The following is a 21,672-nucleotide window of genomic DNA, read 5'->3' on the forward strand; positions in this document are numbered from 1 at the left end:
TCCCCATTCTGATTCATTAAAAAGCTAATAGAGATTCCCATATTTTAAGTTTATGTATATATCTCAGCTCTGGAATATGAGTTATAGGAGCCCAAGAGAAAAGTCCATAAACCAATTTTGGAAACCTCTGAATCTGAAGACATGAGCTGTTGATTCCATGCCTAAAAATAATTATCTATGCTTAATTCCAAAAATAGGCTTTCAGGGTCTGCCAGTATTTTAAGAACTGAAGGAGAAACTTGAGTTGTTTTTTCTTCCTTCCTTCCTTCCTTCCTTCCCTCCTTTTTCTTTCTTTCTTTTTTCTCTTTTCTTTTCTTTTTTTTCTTTTCTTTCCTTTCCTTTCCTTTCTTTATTAAACTTGGCTTTTGCTTATGTCCTCATGGGGCCCAGATAATATTTCTATGCATTTGTGCATAAGTAGATTGGAAATTCAAGGCCTGCTTTTTGGCTTACATGAATGCTACCAGGTAGATCTACTTTCCAATTTGATCTCCAAACATAGCTCTTTCTACACAAGTACTAGACCATTATTTTGTCCACCAGTGTCCATTATTCTGTGGCTGATTTATTTTTTGTTAAAGCTAATGCTGGAATGCTTACAGTTGCGCCTAAGAATGTTTCAAGGTTATAAATATACAATTGCCAATTCATATTCCAAATGCATTCAAAACAGACTTTATGTTTACAATTTTTAGTTTTGACATTAAAAATGACTATAAGCCTCAGGGCCAAAACTATTGTCCCTTACTCCATCAGCACCCCAGGAGGAATCATATGTAATCCTTAATATTTTGATACAAATAATAATATTTTGAAAGTCATTTAAAGTATTTTACAGCAATGCATCTTGTGGTGGATCTTCTTTATTCATTGCCCATATCTCTAGAGAATAATTTTCCAATCTCATATTTAAGGAGATAAGAAGAGATTGGAATTATAAGCCTTATTGCAAAGTTCTGGTGGGGGTGGGCTAAGGGAAAAGTTTGGCGAGGGCACAGTGGGTTTTGGAGGGAGAGTCACAGTTATTTCTAATTCCCTGCATTCAGAATGGTCCCTTCTCTTTATTGTATATGGTTTCCTGGACTACAGAGCCTTCTTAATTTAATTTCTATAAAAAATAAAGCTCCCAAACTATTTTGGATGGGTGAACAGATCTGGGCTTCTAATTTTCGTATAGTCTTTGAAACAAGACTTCATCTTCAATCTCAGCTTTCTCCATGTCTTCATAGCACATGACGTCTATAACTTCCAAGCATCTGGGGGATATACAACCTGAATCACCTCACTTCACACCTGCTTCACTCTCTGCTGACATTTAGACTTCCAGCTCCTCTGCTTTGCCAAGTCCTTAGCATGTGGCTATTTAATTTCTATTTCCCATCATTTCATTGATACCACTTCTCTGCTGTGACCTCTTCTTTCCTCATTGTCATTTCTGGGTGTATTCCTGTATAGCTAAATTAATGAAGTTTCAGGAGAGAAGTAGAGATAATGCATGCATTCCATATGCCATATTTCTTTTTCATCCATTTATCACACAGAGAAAAATCTCTAGAATAAGCATGTGTAATCTTGAAAGCAGTTATGAAATTGTGCATGCAATCTCCCATGTTCTTTCTAGATTTTTTTTAAAGCACCCTCTCATGGATTTTGTTGATCCACCCTCTAAACATTTTATGATGATATTGGCTTTAGTTTTAACATTAGAGATTTTCATACATCAAACATATATTGAACATCTGATATATGTGATACCTGGGTTTGGTGGTGGAAACATTCTGTTAGATTCATTGTACACATCATTCTTTCTGTCTTACTCTGTTAGTTGGATTTATCTGTATTGAACACATAAATTTTATGAACACTTTCTAACAGAACCTAGCTTTAGTTTCCTTTGGGAATTCTGTTCATACTGCAATTAGTCTTACAACCCTGTTGGTACTCTCTGGTTACAGTGGCCATATATTCTAAAACAAAAATCAGGATCTATTGTCTGTTGGTCTTAAAAAGAATTCTTTTTCCTGACTTGTGGATTTATCTTAATGGAAGTATAAACATCAAATCACCTTTAGTAATAGTTCAGTTTAATAAAAATATTTTGAAGTATGAGTGAGCACTGAGCTAGTTTGAGGAGATAAAAATATCTCTTAAAGGAACTTAAAGGATAAGTATATAGCTAATAAATTCCCCATTTTGAAAGAATGCATCTGCAGGAAATCAGAAGTATTCTAGAGGATCTTAGGAGTGTGGTGGAATGAATAGTATGGTGTTGTTAACCAGCAACTGGTAATATTTTAGGAAATGAACACCTTTCTCAGTGTATTTTATATTTTATTTAAACAGATAAGAAAACAGATTCACCCTTCCAGGCTTATAAACATGGGAAGACAAGCTGTGAAACTACTCACACAAAAATAAAAAATTCTAACAACTTATCTTCTTAGCTTTAGGGCTATAGGCATAAATAATTTAAAAGAACCTCCAATTTGCTTGCTCTAAAGCCATTTCAATGCAAACAAGCAAAATCCTGAATGAATTTCTTTCACTCTTTCAAGGCAAAAACAACCTGTGTTCTTTGTGGCATGAGTAAATCACATTGACTTGGTTGTGTTAAACTCCGAGCCTAGTTATTTCAATGTTTTCCCAATTCCTAATGGGTTCTTGGTAGTGGCTACAGCTCTAACCATGCTTCTCAGTGACTTAAGGCGCTGAATCAGATTTTATTCTATTTTATTGTTTTTTTATTTGAGTATAGTTGGCACACAATGTTACAGGTGTACAACACAGTGAAACAATTTCTCTCTCTATTATGCTGTGCTCAGCACAAGTGTAGATACCATGTGTCACCATACAACTCTATGACAGTATCATTGACTATATTCCCTATGCTGTGCCTTTTATTCCCATGACTTATTCATTCCATAACTGGAAGTCTGAATCTACCACTCCCCTTCACCCCTTTTGCCCATCTTCCCACCCCCCTGTCCCTCTGATATCCATTTTGTTCTTTGTATGTATAGGTTGGATTCTGCCTTTTGTTTTCTTATTTATTTGTTTTGTTACTTTAGTTCCACATATGAGTGACATCTAATTGTATTTGTCTTTCTCTGTCTGACCTATTTCACTTAGCATATTATCCTCTATGTCTATCCATTTGTTGCAACCTTGTTTATGGCTGCATAGTATTCCTGAGTGTGTGTGTGTGTGTGTGTGTGTGTGTGTGTGTGTGTGACATCTTCTCTTCCCACTCATCTATCAATGTACACTTAGGTTGCTTTCATAACTTGGCTCTTGTAAATAATGCTGCAATAAACATAGGGCGCATATGCCTTTTTGAATTAATATTGTTGTTTTCTTTGGGTAAGTACCCAGTATTGGAATTATTGGATTCTATGATATTTCTATTTTTAATTTTTTGAAGAATGTCCATACTGTTTCCTACAATGGTTGCACCAATTTACATTCCCATCAACAGTTCATGAGGGTTCCTTTATCTACACATCTTCACCAACACTTGTGATCTCTTGTCTTTTTGATCATAGTCATTCTAACAGGTGTGAGGTGATATCTCATCATGGTTTTGATTTGCATTTCCTTAATGATTAGTTATGTTGAACATCATTTCATGTGTCTGCTGGCCATCTGTATATCTTCTTTGGAAATATGTCTATTCAGTTTCTCTGCCCATTTTTAAATCAGGCTGGTTTTTTTTGTTTTTTGTTTTTTGTTTTTTTTTTTTTTTTGGTGTTGAGTAGTAGAAGTTCTTTATGTATTTTGGATATTAACTCCTTATCAACTATATCATTTGCAAAATATCATTTGCAAATACTTTCACCCATTCAGTAGGTGCTTTATGGATTCATTGATGGTTTCCCTCACTATGCAAAAGCTTTTTATTCTGATGTAGTCCCAAGAGTTTATTTTTACTTGTGCTTCCCTTGTCTGAAAAGACATATCTAGAAAAATGTTACTGCTGATGTCAGAGAACTTGGTGCCTATACTCTATGTTAGGATATTTATGGCCTCAGGTCTCACATTTAGGTCTTTAATCCATTTTTTTTAATGTATGGTGTTAGAATGTGGTCCAGCTCCATTCTTTTGCATGTAGCAGTCCAGTTTTCCCAGCACCATTTATTGAGATGATTTTCCCCCATTATATATTCTTGCCTCCTTTATCATAAGTTAATTGATCATATAAATGTGATCAATTTATCTCTGGACTCTTTATTCTGTTCCACTGATCTATGTGTAGAGTATATTTGTGTGCCAGTACCTTACTGTTTTAATCACCGCAGCTTTGAAATATAACTTGAAATCTGGAATTGTGATACCTCCTGCTTTGTTCTTCTTTCTCAGGATTGCTTTGGGTATTTGAGGTCTTTTGTGGTTCCATACAAATTTTAGTATTATTTGTTCTAGTATGTGAAAAATGCTGTTGGTATTTTGACACACATTGCTTTGAAACTGCAGATTGCTTTTAACAGTATGGATATTTTAACAATATTAATTTTTCCCATCCATGAGCATGAGGCATCTTTCCATTTGTTTATCTTCAATTTCTTTCATCAGTGTTTTATAGTTCAGAGTACAGGTCTTTTATCTCCTTGGTTAAGTTTATTCCTAGGTGTTTTACTCTTTTTGGTGCAATTGTAAATGGAATTATTTTCTTATTTTCTCTTTCAATGATCCTTTTAATGTATTGTTGAATGTAGTTTGTCAGTATTTTGTAGAGAATTTTTGCATCTACGTTCATCAGGGATATTGACCTGTAGTCTTCTGCTTTTGTGGTGTCTTTGTCTGGTTTTGGGATCAGGGTAATGCTGGCCTTCTGGAATGTATTTGGAAGCTTTCCTTCCTCTTCTATCTTTTGGGAATAGTTTGAGGAGAATAGGTATTAATTCCTCTTTACATGTTTGATAGAATTCACTTGTGAATCCATCTGGGTCCTGGACTTTCGTTTTTTGGTAGTTTTTTAATTATTGTGAATCAGTGGATTTTAAATTAATAGTGTTCAAGACAAATATATTGAACAATTTCTTCATGCTTCGGTAGTCCCTGGACCACAGATTTGTAAAACAGAACCTGATAGAGTAATTGGGAATTTTGTCATTTTCTATCATTAAAGTCAGGTTAATGTGGTAATGTTAACACAGAGAAACTTTTTAGCCTGAAGAATAAAAAAAGTAAACAACTTGTTTTCTTTATACTAGATGCTATTCATTTGAGCTAACAAGACAGGAGATGGCACAAGTGATATTTTTATAATATTACAATTAATAGCAAGTTTTGTAACTCTTCTAAAAATGTAATTATATTACTTTAAATGGAAAATCTGCTGTGTATGCTTAATACGGCTGAATCAAAAGCTTCCACACTTATGTAGAATTTGTGTAGAGAACAGAATAACCAGCTGCAAAACTGCTACAGTTCTATGAACGTTGTTCTCACATCTACCCTCTGATGGATTCTATGGATACTTTGTGGTTTTGGGGGAAATACTATGTTTTTAAAATTAATTTCTTCATGCAACTTCTATCCAGTAAGACAGGAATTCCAAATGTAAGTGTAAAGATCATATAACCAAGAAAGGAGCATCATCCTCAGGAAGCTACCAGGAATGTCTAATAGAGCCAAGAACTGAGCTTTAGCCTAAAAGTCTACTATTCAAACCAAATTCTTAATGATGAGGATTCCCTCATGATGCTATTATTAGTATTTCTTATATAAGTTAAGTGAGAAGATGCATAATTTTATAAGCATTCTGAATTCTTGTTTTAAATCAATATCTATTTTCCTAATCAAACCACATCTCTAAGCTTTTAACAAGTTGTAACATGGGGCACCTGGGTGGTTCAGTCAGTTAAGCGTCTGACTTCAGCTTAGGTCATCATCTCATGATTCGTGAGTTTGAGCTCCACATAGGGCTCTGTGCTGACCGTGCAAAACCTGCTTGGGATTCTTTCTCCCTCTCTCTGCCTCTCCCTCCCCCTCCACTTTCTCTCTCTCTCTATCTCTCTCTCTCTCAAAATAAATAAAAAGTTTATTAAAAATAAAAATACTAAGTTGTAACAAATAGTGCTGCTATGAACATTGAGGTGCATGTGCCCCTTCGTATCAACATTCTTATATCCTTTGGATAAATACCTAGTAATGCAATTGCTGAGTCACAGGGTAATTCTATTTTTAATTTTTTCAGGAACCTCCATATTGTTTCCCTGAGTGGCTGCACAAATTTGCATTCCCACCAGCAGTGCAAAAGGGGTCCCTTTTCTCCACATCCTTACTAACATCTGCTGTTTTCTAAGTTGTTAATTTTAGTCATTTTGACAGGTGTGAGGTGATATCTCATTTGTTTTGTATTTCTCTGATTTGTTTTGTTTTGCTTTGATTTGTATTTCTCTGATGATGAGTGATGGTGAGCATCTTTTCATGTGCATGTCAGTCATCTGGATGTCTTCTTGGGAAAAGTGTCTTCATATCTTCTGCCCATTTCATTTCTTTGCTGGATGATTTTTTTTGGGGGGGTGGAGGGGTGTTGGCTTTGGTAAATTCTTTATAGATTTTGGATACTAACCTTTATCTGATATGTCATTTACAAATATCTTCTCCTATTCCATCGGTTGCCTTTTAGTTTTGTTGATTGCTTCCTTTGCTGTGCAGAAGTTTTTTATTTTGATGAGGTCCCAATAGTTCATTTTTACTTTTGTTTCCCTTACCTCTGGAGACATGTTGAGTCAGAAGCTGCTGTGGCTAAGGCCAAAGAGATTCTTTCTTCTTTTCTCCTCTAGGGTTTTGATGGCTTCCTGTCTCACATTTAGGTCTTTCATCCATTTTGAATTTATTTTTGTGTATGGTGTAAGAAAGTGGTCCAGTTTCAGTCTTCTTCATGTCATTGTTCAGTTTTCCCACCACCACTTGCTGAAGAGACTTTTTTTTCCCCATTGGATACACTTTCCTGTTTTGTTGAAGAGTAGTTGGCCATTTGTGGGTCCATTTCTGGGTTCTCTATTCTTTTCCATTGATCTATGTGTCTGTTTTTGTGTAATTACCATACTGTCTTGATAATTAGAGCTTTGTAATGCAGCTTGAAGTCTAAAATTGTGATGCCTCCAGCTTTGGTTTTCCTTTTCAAGATTGCTTTAGCTGTTCGGCGTCTTTTCTGGTTCCATACAAATTTTAGGACTGTTTGTTCTAGCTCTGTGAAGAATGCTGGTGTTATTTTGATAGAGATTGCATTGAATATGTAGATTGTTTTGGGTAGTATCAATATTTTAACAATATTTGTTCCTCTAATCTGTGAGCATGGAATGTTTTTCCATTTCTTTGTGTCTTCTTCAATTTCTTTCATAAGTTTTCTATGGTTTTCAGCATACAGATCTTTTACATCTTTGGTTAGGTTTATTCCCAGGTATCTTACGTGTTTTTATTGGTGCAAGTACAAATGGGATCAATTCCTTGATTTCTCTTTCTATTGTTTCATTATTGGTATATAAAATGTAAATGATTTCTGTATGTTGATTTTATATCCTGTGACTTTGCTGAATTCACATATCAGTTCTAGCAATTTTTTGATATATATATATATATATATATACATATATATATATATATATACACACACAATAGAATACTGTGTGTATGTATGTATGTATATATATACATATATATACATATACCATATATATATACATATATACATATACCATACACACACACACACACACACACACACACAATAGAATACTACCTGGTGATCAAAAAGAACCAAATCTTGCCATTTGCAACAATGTGCATGAAACTAGAGTGTATTATGCTTAGTGAAATAGAGAAAGACAAACATCATATGATTTTATTCATAGGTGGAATTTAAGAAACACAACAGATGAACATAGGGGAATTGAAGGAAAAATAAAATAAAAACAGAGAGGGAGGCAAACCATAAGAGACTCTTAAATACAGGGAACAAACAGAATTGATGCGGGTGGCATAAATGGGTGATGAGCATTAAGGAGGGCACTTGTTGGGGTGAGCACTGGGTGTTATATGTAAGTGATGAATCACTGGGTTCTACTCCTGAAACCAATACTACACTGTATATTAACCGATGTGAATTTAAATACATAAATTTTACAAATTGTGACAAATATGTGCAGGATACATAATGTTTATTTATTCAGTCTGCCAATCATGGACTAACAAACATAGATTTTTCAAGCTCTTGTAATTAATTACTATAGCCCATCAAGGGTCAGTTATTTATCAGTTAGGAATCATGACCTAGATTTCTTGGATTTACCAAGAAAAATGTCAATTCCATCTCTGGAGTTTGAAGGCAACTTTATTTCCTGGCACTGAATTATAACATAAATCACTCTCATCTCTAGAGAGCACTTGTCAAAAGGTTTAAGCACTCAGGTATCAGAATATATACACTAATTTTGAAGGTATATTTTCAAGGTCTTTCTGGCATTGTCAAATGTAGAAGTGACTTGACTCCTCTTATGGCCGGAGTTTTGTCTCTCTATTTCCACTCCAAGGAGGAAGGAGTTACTAGTTTGATTAATTGATGCTGGACATAATGGTGGTAATGAAAAGACATGGACAGAGTTGTTTTTTAAAAGACAGAAATCTATATTCTGCAACCCTTATCTTGCATTTCCTGCTTGAAATTTGTAAGCAGAACCAGAAAGGGCTTTAACCCTCAAGATAGTTCATTTATATTCATGTGTTCTGAAATTCCCCTTCTCTCCCTCTCAGTCACCTCCTCCATGCCTTCTCTCAGAAATGAGCAAATGTAGATTCCTCAAATATGGATTCTGGAAGAGTAACTTCTCTTTTTTCTTGCTTGCTTTATTCTTTCCTTTCCCTTCCTTTCCCTTTCCTTTCCTTTCCTTTCCCCTTTCCTTTCCTTTCCTTTTCCTTCCCTTCCCTTCCCTTCCCTTCCCTTTCTTCACTCCTCCCGTTTAAAAGTTCAGTTTAGTATTCTTATGAATAAATATGATTTAAATATCACCTTCAGAGTGATATACTTGTAGTTGAGAATGACTAGTTTAGACTTTTAACTGGAGGTCTAATTGGTTCTACCAATAGAGACAATTGTGGCAGAATGAAAAGAATAGGCTTTTAACTAGACTTATAATTCAAATTTTGGACTGGTTAAGTAATCTTGAAAATAATAACTCTGAACTTCAGTTTTCCCAACTGGGGAAATGGAAAATAGTATTTTTAAAAGACTTAAGGATTAAATGAGTTCAGTTGTATGAAGATAACACCATCATAACCAGGGTCATAATTACCATCATTACTTCTCTGTGTTGAATGATAAGCCTGTTACAGACACAATTTCATTATTAATAGCCCCACCTACAACTTGGAAAATAAGGACTCAAGGAAATTTGACCATTTTCTCTAAGGTAACATGGCATGTGAGGATCAGAGACAGAATTCGAACTTATCTGTCACATTCTAAAGCCTAAACTCTGACCTAGTATGACTTCCCACATGTTCCTTTTATTAATATTACTGGTTTCTCTCAGGGAAAGAATTATGGGCCCCCTTTAGGTCTGGATCTCTGAAGATACTCAGCTACGTTATACAAAATAATGATTTTAATCACATCAAGCTCATTTATATATTGACTGGATCTATGTTGTTCAATACAGAAGCCACCAGTTACAAATAGCTATTTAAAAAAAAAATCAAATGTTTATTTATTTTTGAGAGACAGAGAGAGACAGAGCATGAGTAGGGGAGGAGCAGAGAGAGGGAGACATAGAATCTGAAGCAGGCTCCAGGCTCAGTCCGCACAGAGCTTGATGCGGGGCTGGAACTCATGAACCGTGAGATCATGACCTGAGCTGAAGTCAGATGCTCAACTCAGTGAGCCATCCAGATGCCTCTAAAAATAGCTACTTAAATTTAAGTTAATTAAAACTAAAGAAAATTTGATTGACTTATTTTGCTTAGCATAATATATTCTAGGTCCATCTATGTCATTGCAAATGTTAAGATTTCATTCTTTTTGGTGGCTAAGTAATATTGCACTGTATGATAACTAACTAAAATTTAAAGTTAAAAAAATCTAAGTAAAATTTGAAAATTCAAATCCTTAGTCACACTAACCACATTTCAAGCACTCAAAAGCCACATGTAGCTTTACCATATTGAGCAGCACAGGTATAGAATGTTTCTATTAATGCATACATTTCTATTAGACAGCGCTGAACTAAATTACTTTCAATGAGGACATGAAGAAATTTGTTCATCAAGGAATTTGTTTGTAACCAATCCTTTGCCACAGAAGAGAAAGCATTTAATTAGAAAATTATTGCGTTAGATCTTAACACACACATACACATACACATACACATACACATATGTCCAAATAGGCAAACCAAATATACAGAGAGCTAACACTCGTTCTATAATATTTTTCATTTATGGTCACCCCGAATCTGTCATTGTATACAAAACTTTGTTCTGTGTAATAACATTCTTAAGCAAAACATAGCAGATATACTGCTGTGTTGATACTTATCCACTTCAACAGATTCTAATCTTGGATAGTCCAATATACATGCAGGCTTATAAAACTGCATAAACATTAGTCATCCTCATTATTTGAAAGTTCCCAGAGAGTTCATTTCGTTGGAGAAGCTTCAATAAGAGAGGAAGGGAGTATAGTTATTTAAGAATCCCTGTGTTTTTCTAGAGGAAATTTAACAAGGTAGTAGGGATGGGATTCTGATGTGCTGAGCCAATCTTCAGAAATAGTCCATACAGCCACAAAAATATGGAAAATGAAAAGCCAGAGTGATCAAAGAATTTCAGGAAAATAAACAGATAAGCACACAGACACAAAATGAAATGAATCAGCATGCCTTTGTTTTGCCTCGTTTCCTGAGGATCTATCGCAACTGGTGGTAGAACAGAGGCTTATTAGAAACACATACATTCTTTTAGTTCCTGGATCCTGGTTTTTCTGTGTTTGTTTGTTTTTTCTCTTTTTAAAGGAAGCAGAAGCCACTTGTGGAACATTCATTTATCTTCCTGTTCTTTTTCTGTTGGTCAATAAAGGTAAAATTACCTAGCTCAGTTTATAAGTAGCCATTTATCAAATACTTAATAAAAATAAGTATCTCTAGGAATCACTGGACATTATATTACCTAGAATTATACACGTATTAAATTAAATTAATTATTATTTTTTTTGGGGGGCGCCTGGGTGGCTCAGTCAGCTAAGCATCGACTTCAGTTCAGGCCATGATCTCACCACTCATGAATTCGAGCCCCGCGTTAGGCTCTGTGCTGACAGCTCAGAGCCTGGAGCCTGTTTCCAGTTCTGTGTCTCCTTCTCTCTCTGCCCCTCTCCCACTCACGCTCTCTTTCTCTCAAAAACAAACAAACGTTAATTTGTTTTAATTATTATTATTATTTTTTAACTTAAGAAGGCTTCATGCCTAGCATGGAGCCCAATGCAGGGCATAAACTCATGACCCTGAGATCATGATGTGAGCTGAGATCAAGAGTCAGTTGCTTAACCAACTGAGCCACCCAGGCGCCCCTGTACATGTATCTTAAATGCTGTATATTGTTATTTATTAAATGCATAGTAATGGATTAATTTACCTCTGGAAAATGGCTTTTCAAAATTACTATCAACAAAGTAGGGTGAATGTTTTTAATGTAAAAAACAGCTACCCTCCAGCTTGCATTTTGCAATTATCAACTACATTCTAAGTATGTAATAGTCTTTGGTTCATCCTTCAGTGTACATATTTAAAAAGAATGGACATAACTTTACCATTAGGTAGATACTTAAAAGGTGTTTATGAGAGATATATTATTTTTGACATTTACACTCAGAAGACAAGGAAATTCAACAAAATGAAAAAATATTTTTCCTATTTCAACAGCTCTCTCAGATATTAGATAGGCAGATATAATTTTAACATTACGATAGAGACACCAAGAGCTAAAGATGGAGTTTTTTAAAAGTACGCTGGCATCTTTAGTAGCAAATAAAATAAACTCTTCTTGATTAAGGATTCCTTTATATTTGCATATATAAAGCTAGTGAAATAAAAATTGCAGATGGACTGTGACATCTGCCGAGTCAGTGGTCTGAATATCTACTCTCCCAATAGCTGACAGTTACTGAAGTCTTGAAGATACAATATTCAATCATTTGTGAACATTTTTTATCCAATAGTGTTGCATCAATCTGTAGAAAGTTTTGTTTACACTTGAAAGTATACTAAAGGATTCTGTCACCTCTTCAAAGAAAATTTGTTTCATTCCAACTACTGAGTTTCATTTTCTCCGGAGAAAATGTTAGAGTGTATTTCAGAAGTGTCCCCATGGGGACTTTTCCAACTCTGTCTGAATGACAGTATGAAGGTGGTACTATAGTTCTGACTGGGTGATTTTTTTCATATTCTTTACCATCAGTCCATACTGGGAGCCCACAGAAATGCAGCTCTAAAATAAAACCTAGCTCAGAACACTAAGAAAATGATGACAAGTATGAAAATAACTATTGAATATGTAAAATAATCAGAAAAGCTATAGGTCATAATTATGTACATTGAGTGAAAATTCAGAGTAGCGCCAATGGTTGTACATACATTCCATGGTCTTTGGAGTAATCTGGTGCTATATGGGAAACAATACTAATCTCAAAATGGAGACAAATTAGCTTCTTTTTCCATCTTGTCTGCAAAATATAATTTAATTATAATCACACAGTAAGGGTACATTCCAAGGCTCTTAAAACCTGAGTTTAAATGTGAGCACCAGGTGGATCAAATGGCATGTTTTACACATCCCTACTGTGCTTTTAATAATATAGAGAATTTTTAAAGCAGGGATACTCTTGCTTCTACAGGAAGTGCCATAATTCTCTTCATGGTTGCTTGGCTTATCAGCAAGGCAGGGATACCCTAAATGTAACTGCCATTGCTGCTTTTCCACTACCAGGGCCAGGATGTCAGCCAATGAAGATATTACCAAATGGTGAAAGACAAATTTGAACGTGGGTAGTCTGGTTCTGGTATCCAGTATTAAGGTTCTCCTTTAGAATTCATGTACACATTTCTTACAGGAAAATAAGACACAGAGAAGTCATCATTCCCCTTCACTCCACATCTGTAAGACTTCAAGGTTTGTGCCTGAGGAATCAGCACATGGTAGAAGGGCAAAAGCTGACCTAATGAATTAATATAGGAAAATATGGGCAGTCAATGATTACCATGAAGGTTTCAAGAGTCGAAAATGATTAGAAGTCCACATGGAATAATATTATGCAAATATCAGTCATAAGTTGAAATGCATGCTCATTTGTACACGTAAATTAGAACCTTTATAATTAAAGCAAAGATTTTTTTCATTGTGATGCTTAAATCACATTTTTGACATGAAAAAACAAATGAATCTCTTCTTTTTAGGTGTTTGATGATTCAGTGTCTATAAACAACTGGGAAGCCAAAGAACTGAACAATAAATTTTGTATAAAAGAAATGTGAGTTAAGCATTTTTCATGCGTGTGTGTGTGTGTGTGTGTGTGTGAACTGAATTGATCGAAGTGTCTAATGCATTACATTGACATGATTATGGCAGCATATAAAATACACAGGACCACAACTCATCAGGTAAACAGTCTTCAAAGTCATGGTATTGATTTCAATTATGATGTCTTTCTTGCTAATGCATTCTGTACACCTGTTGGTATGCAGAGAAAGCAGGATTAAATCAAATCGAAAGCCATACCTGTAATAAAAAAGGGTTCATGTAGCCCGAAAAAAAAAGGACAGAAGCAAACACTGTGAGCTATGAGAGCCATTCAGAGAAATGTGCTCAATGGCATGAGTTTTAAAATCGCCCATAAAAATGAATGCATTATCTATCTTTTTCTCTCTTGGCACTTCTGCAGTTGACATTACCACTGTCTGCTGTGTTAAGATTGGGAGAACTAAGCTGGAAAATGTGATAGCAAATCCCTAACTCAAGCTGCAGTATATGGAACAGGCTGTTAAACTGCCATGTTAGTGGAATGCATAAATGTCAACATTATTTTAGAATGATTTATTATATCCATAACAGTCAAAATAAATAAATGTGGCCCCATAGTACACAACCCATTGATGGCTATTCTAATTCAGGATTTTGCAGATGACATTTTCTATCAGGATGACATTTCAGACCTTTAAAAACAAAACTGAGACTTTTGCTGGGCATTTCTAAAGTTCTCAGCATAGTATTTCAATTATTTTGGAAGGAAGTGTGGTTAGCAGAAGAGTGCTATCAAGTATTTAAATGAAAGAAGACAAGAAAACAGAATACGTGATATAATTTGTTTTGATGTGCACTACTACAGAAATGGCAATTGTAAAGATGACTGCTTTGTGAAAGTGTCTTCAATCTGATTGCTGTGTTGACAACACAAAGAACTTTACAGATGAATTCTACTGACCAGAAATCGCAGAGTAAGAATAACTATGTGGGTTTAGAATGCAAAACAAAAAATTATACCTGCATACATGATTTAATATTCATTTTTTAGCATTTATGGAATACAGTGGATTATCTACTGGAATTTTTACAATAAAACGCAATAAGAGCTTCTAACGGCAGCAATATTTTTTAGAATTTAGATGGCTCATTTATGATCATTATTGAAGTCAGCGAATTTCATAGTTGCCATCTTTAAAAAAGACTATTCTAAGAAGTGGATTAATAAATGAGAAAATTTCCATAATATGAAAGAAAAAAAGATATTTGAAGGTATTCATATGATATTTTAAACTTCATTCTCTTACATAAATAAGAAGTCCAATGGTTATGCCAACATTCTTTGCATTCTGCAGATAGAAAATGGTACAAAAACTGTAATACACTTGTTTTAGATCAATGGGAAGAGATAAAGAGACATATATTAATTTAATTATACAATCATCAGTGCTGATATGTATGTATGCGTGTAGTATACATATGGATTAAGTCGTGTAGTTTTATATATTTAAAAAATTTTTAATTTAAAAACTGTTTAATGTTTATTTATTTTTGAGAGAGAGAGAGAGAGAGAGAGAGAGAGCCAGGTGCAGAGAGAGAGAGGGAGACAGACTCTGAAGCAGGCTCCAGGCTCTGAACTGTTGGCACAGGGCCTGAAACAGGGCTCGAACTCACAGACTGCAAGATCATGACCTGAGCCAAAGTCGGATGCTTAGCTGACTAAGTCACCCAGGCGCCCCTTTTATATATATATTTTAAACAACAGTACCCTCTTCAGGGTGAACTTCTGAAATAAATCCCAGTAAAACTGATTACATGATTTAGCCTTTAAGTTAACAAATACCAAACATAAATGAAATAATTCCTATATCTCTCTAGGGTAATATACTTAATTTTTTTTCAAGTTTTTAAGTTGAAAAAATAAAGACAAGTGGAATCAAAAAAGAAAAAAAAAGAAAAAAAAGATTTTATAAATATGAGCACATTCTGTAATATAGCAGTTCAATTCATACCCTTTTGCACAGAATACTCACATTTTTACTCTGTATAAGCAAATATCACCATAGAAAAGTCACTATTTTAAAATGGAATCTTGGAAACAATTTTTCTTGAAATGCTTTCTTTATATTTTCCTTCTAATTTCCTTATTTTCCCAAACTGAGGTTGTCTCTTTTATTGCCCTGATTTCTAAAATAGCCTCCACATTTTGAGTTCTATAAAAGATACGTGGTGATTAATAATGCATACTGGTCCAAAAGACACCCCCCAAACTAACTTTTTGTCTCTCAAATATTGAGAACATTCATGACTATATGAAACAGGAACTTCTTTTAATGTGTAAGATTAACAAGGAAAAACATAGTGTCCACAAAAGACAGGGTATGTAGTTTTGTGATACTCTGTTACTAGAAATAACATATCCAAGTGAAATAAAAATAGGAAAATTATCTATGATGAGAATTGAGGTGATAAGTAAATCGCACATTCTAATGAAATAACTTAGAAAAAGGCTTATTTTTAAATGGCCCAAAATATATACTAAATACAAAACCTAATTTGGAAAGGGACAGAGTGAAGATAGAGTGACAGATATGCAGACCTAGATCTATAGACTGGAGTCTGGATTTTGGCTCTGCAATGTGATATTAACCCTATGTAAAGTTAAGAATTTAATCTTGAATTTCAAATTCAGTTTTTTTAGTTACATAAATGCAGACAGAGTCTATTCAAAGAAAAGCAAAGTCTGAAAGCTGGGTAAGTGTGCACTTAAAAGCAGACTACATCTTCAGGAACTCCATCTCACACTCCACTTAATCATCAGGGCCAGTCCACTTCCCAGCTTGAAAATCAGATCTACCTGTGTCACCAAAACCAAAGCTGTCCTGAAGTAGGGGAGTCACATGCTCTCCACCATGAAGAACAGGGGTGAATAAGCATGACCTCCATGAATTTCGTGTCATTTCACAGCCCAATATCCCTTGCCACAACCCTATTTCCTATAACCGGATTTCTTCCCTGAGCACTGGATGAGGAACACAAGATCCTGATATGCCAATGTTTGACTATTCTCTTCCTGGACACTGACGGACAGATGACTGACTTGTCATTACAGACACAAGGACCTTGACCTTGCCCTTGACCACACTTTGCCCATGAGCTTGGACAACCTAAAATTCTTCTGCACTGGTGATCATTGGCCAGAAGTTCTAATCACTTACTCTTTTGGATATCATCTCAGCCAGACAAACATTCATGTTTATCAGGCATCATCTACAGCTAGATTGGTTTTTTTCAGAGTCTAGGTGACTTGGCCCAGTCAGTCACTACTGGTATCTTAGCAACCACATCCTATTAACTCTCCCTTGCTACTCCTCTGAATTCCAACTGGAGTAGGCAGGAAATATTTATGAATGCCTTTATGCACAGGCATCCTTGTAGATCCTGGGCATATAAAAGGGAGCTAGAAGGAAAGAATCTCTGTTTCAAGAAGCTTAACACTCAGAAGTATCAGCTGCTTTAGCCATATTTGCTCTTTCTTTAGACTGTTTGAAGAATGGATATTTAACTTGGGGCTTCCTGTTCAGTTACACTCCTTTACATTTCAAAATGATAGATATGCTTGCCTCATTCCTTACTTTAGAAATTCTTTTTTTAAGGTCACATAAACAGGAAAAATAATGTCAAGCAAAACTTCATATTATCACTGTCAAATTGTCAAGATATTTATTTCTCTTATTGGAGGCAATATGAATACATATTCTTCAAATTACAATTTTCCTACAGAATGCCTGTCACATAGATCTTGTATCAAGATTATATTAAGGTTCTGTTTTGGCAAATGATTTTAACTTCGTTCAAAAAGTTATCATGAAACACAGTCTAGATATGTGGCTCTTCTTGTGAATTTTTAATTTATACCCTTCAGAGTTACTTATGCATGTTGTAGACAAGTGCTCTACAAACTGTGTTTGTTCTACAGGACCCTGCAGATGCTATACAGTGTGTGGAAAGAAGTTTTCATAGGGTAATACAATTGTGAAATGCTACATATTATATTTCCTTCTTAGAGATTCATAATGAAGATTAAAATATTAAGAATTCCAATCCTACTGTAGAAGAAAACTGGGTGAATTTTAATACTAAACTTTCCAAACTGATTTCACTATGGAACCCTTTTTTAAAAAATGTAGTACTGCTTTTCACAATGGGTTAACCATTTGAAATCACATCTTTTATTTTTTGTCTCCTATCAGGCAAAAATAAATTCCACGGGAAAGGAAACACTTGGGCACCAGTAACACATAGTAAGTATTCACATAAATGGGTCCAAATGAGAGAATAAAATACTTCTGTGTGTATTTATTAAAGTAATGTTATTTGAAATTGTATTCAGAAATGTTTTTGACTAAAGGCTTTGAATATGGCTTAAAAAAGGGTTGAATTTTTCAGATTTTTCAAGTCAACTAGGAAAAGGATCCCTTTACTGTGAACTCATCCATTTGATTTGTCAGTAATAAGTTCTCTTCCCATGTGTGTTGGTTTAGATAGTTCCATTTTACAAGGTACTTAAATCCCAGAGTTCTGACCAGCAAAATTGGCATCAGACACCTCATAAATGCCAACAATTAGGCTCCAGGGAAATGGAGGAGGAGATGCCACTGATTGCATGCCAAATTTGTACCTCTAGTGCCAAACAGGAAAGCAAAATAAACAGGCACATTGCTACCAGAAAGGGAAAAAAACATGAAAAAGGAAAAGACAACCACAAGACACAAATTCTGAATCAAAAGAACTTTCCTACTCTTCATTGGGGATAAGTGGAGGTGTGGGGGTCAAAACTACTCTTTACACAGAAAGCATATTATTCTTTTTTTTTTTTTTTAATTTTTTTTTTCAACGTTTTTTATTTATTTTTGGGAAAGAGAGAGACAGAGCATGAACGGGGGAGGGTCAGAGAGAGAGGGAGACACAGAATCGGAAACAGGCTCCAGGCTCCGAGCCATCAGCCCAGAGCCTGACGCGGGGCTCGAACTCACGGACCGCGAGATCGTGACCTGGCTGAAGTTGGACGCTTAACCGACTGCGCCACCCAGGCGCCCCGAAAGCATATTATTCTGTGGTTCATCATCATGTAAGAAATAATCAGGCAATTTTTTAAAATTACTGGTAGGGGCACCTGGGTAGCTCAGTCAGTTAAGTGTCTGACTTCGGCTCAGGTCATGATCTCATAGTTCATGGGTTCAAGCCCCAAGCTGGGCTCTGTGCTGACAGCTCAGAGCCAGGAACCTGCTCCAGATTCTGTGTCTCCCTCTCTCTCTGCCCCTCCCCTGCTTGCACTCTCTCTCAAAATTAAACATTAAAACAATTTTTTAAATTATTGGTAGTAAGGGGAGATATTAAACTTTTCAATTATTGGTCTGAATTAAAAATACAGACTATGCACGGAGATGGAATAGGAGCTTGCCTCGCCCACTCCACACATTGACCTGGTTAAAAAAAAAAAAGGATAAACATAAACAGAATTTGAGGGGTCATGTTTACTCACTGCTCTAACAAATGTGTACTGAACACACAAATAAACCACTTAGAACTGTGTGTATTTCTTACAAGAATTATGGCAAATACTTAGTAAGCAATGCCAAAAATAGAATCTAAAAATAATTAGAGAGTATGTAAAAATGCACAATCTGTGTGAGATGAAAAACACAAAAAATTTTTAAATAAAAAAGGTGAATTGAGTCTATAAAAAAAATACAGACTATGTGAATTGTAGCTATTTCTGGACAACAGATGAAACTAAGATATTTAATACTTCCTCTTACAACATAACAGATGAAGAAATGTTGATAATTCTTATAGATTCCTGACTATTTTTTACAGAGTCAGGGGGTTCTTTGGGTATCTCAACTTTATTTCACATTCACTAATGTACTTAGTTGTCACTACATTAAGAAGTGTGGTTGTAAACTCCACACTTTTCCAAAGAAGACCTCCAGATGGCCAACAGGCACATGAAAAGATGCTCAATGTCACTCCTCATCAGGGAAATACAAATCAAAACCACACTCAGATACTACCTCATGCTGGTCAGAGTGGTTAAAATGAACAAATCAGGAGACTACAGACGCTGGAGAGGATGTGGAGAAACAGGAACCCTCTTGCACTGTTGGTGGGAATGCAAACTGGTGCAGCCACTCTGGAAAACAGTGTAGAGGGTCCTCAAAAAGTAAAAATAGACCTACCCTATGAGCCAGCAATAGCAGTGCTAGGAATTTACCCAAGGGATACAGGAGTGCTGATGCATAGGGGCACTTGTACCCCAATGTTTATAGCAGCACTTTCAACAATAGACAAATTATGGAAAGAGCCTAAATGTCCATCAACTGATGAATGGATAAAGAAATTGTGGTTTATATATACAATGGAATACTATTTGGCAATGAGAAAGAATGAAATCATGCCGTTTGCAGCAATGTGGATGGAACTGGAGAGTGTTATGCTAAGTGAAATAAGTCAGGCAGAGAAAGACAGATACCATAAGTTTTCACTCATATATGTATATATATATATATATATATATATATATATATATATATATATACATATATACATATATATGAAGTGTGGTTGTTTCTTTCCTCCAGAATATACTAAGGCCTTGTTTGGATTTCCATCAGAGTAAATAAATATCTTTAGCTAAGACACGTCCATCTCTGAATATTCCAGTCTAAATCTATTTTGGAAAAAAGGCCCTCACAACATTTATCAGAAAATTGTATCTATATTACCTTTTGTAAAATGTGCTATGGGTTTAGATTTGGGATATGTTATAAATCCCACTTCAAAAGGAAAAATCCAGGGGCATGAATATATTTATTTTAAAAATAAAAATGAAATTCACAGAACAAAGACAAAAATATATACCTGAACATGTTTCTCATTTGATTAATTATTCAACAGTAACATTTTTGTGGCAGAAATGTTTCCCATTCAATAATTTCGAATTCAATTCTACTCTGATAAAAAGTGTGGCAAATGTAGGGAAGCACTGAATATTACTTTTTAAATATTGCTGCAACTTAGTATAAGTGTAATTTAAATAGTGAATGAAAATAAATGGCGTTTTCAGGTATTATATGACATTGTTCCTATAAAATTCCAGTCTAAGTCATAAATCACGGCTTCTGAATCAAATACCTAGGTGCAATGATGCATTTCTAACAAATAACTCATTTTAACTATAAAAAGCACATTGACATGCAGGATTTTGTAATCAGAGGTTTTCAGCTGCTCACCTTAAATTAAAACCTGAATTAGGAAGGGACAAAATGAAAAAAAAAATCAGTATTATTGCGGGCTTTATTTTAACCAAGCCACCTTTTGAATCCAATCAAAATTAGGCATTTGCTTCTTAGTCTGAATCACAGACAATTCCTGTGATAATTAGGCCTATTTAATTTGGTTTAATAAATATTTAGAAGATTCTAAATGTACACAAAGCACTGAGTAAAATGGGAGGTAAGTCAGATAAATTTTTGCAGTTAAGGAGCTGAAAAATCCAGAAATGGAGAAAAGTCAACTATATAAACAGTGTTATATTCGAGTCATGCCATGATAAGTTTCCAAAACGAAGATATGAGGAGAGGGAGATAACACACAGTTTTAAATAAGCTAGGATTTACTAGGCAGAAATGAGCAAGAAGGTACTCTAGGGAGCAGCTGGAGTATAACCATATTGGGCACAGAAATAAAATTATCAGACTTCTAGAGAAAAGGAATAGTCCAATTGCAGGATAGTATCATGACTTGAAGAGGAGACTGACCTGAAAAGGAGAATGGAAAGGAAATTGGAGTAAGAGGTCTTGCTTTCTAAATTAGAAAATTAATACTAAGTTAGGTAAGTAGCTACTACAGACCATTGAATGGCCCCGAGTAGAAGAGAGATTGAACCAGTGTTATATCATAGAAAGAATAATAAGATGGCAATCTGGTTGGGATGGAAGGAAAGAAGGTGGAAGCACGAAGACCGATTTGAAGACCAATGCAATAATCCAGATAAGAGTTGGGGACAGGACAGTCGATGGTAGTTATATGGAAATGGAGACAAAGGGATGGATGCTGGAAACATCATAGAACTTAACTTAAAGCTTCAAGGCCTGACTG

At 35.1% G+C, this 21,672-nt stretch overlaps 1 protein-coding gene across 10 annotated transcripts in view; it reads right to left on the reverse strand.

Moving 5' to 3' along the window:
* LINGO2 (leucine rich repeat and Ig domain containing 2) overlaps window positions 1-21,672 on the reverse strand; it is a 434,702-nt gene that overhangs the window by 241,152 nt on the left and 171,878 nt on the right. Inside the window, exon 6 of one of the 10 annotated variants that reach the window (XR_007456517.1) lies at window positions 10,863-11,060. The exons of the other annotated variants lie outside the window; for them this stretch is intronic. The gene's annotated coding sequence lies outside the window, so the exon portion shown is untranslated. Of the gene's footprint in view, window positions 1-10,862; window positions 11,061-21,672 lie in introns of those variants that run through there. 10 annotated transcript variants of the gene reach the window in all.

The sequence above is a fragment of the Panthera uncia genome, chromosome D4 (genome assembly GCF_023721935.1).
Source record: "Panthera uncia isolate 11264 chromosome D4, Puncia_PCG_1.0, whole genome shotgun sequence".
Classification (NCBI taxonomy): domain Eukaryota; kingdom Metazoa; phylum Chordata; class Mammalia; order Carnivora; family Felidae; genus Panthera; species Panthera uncia.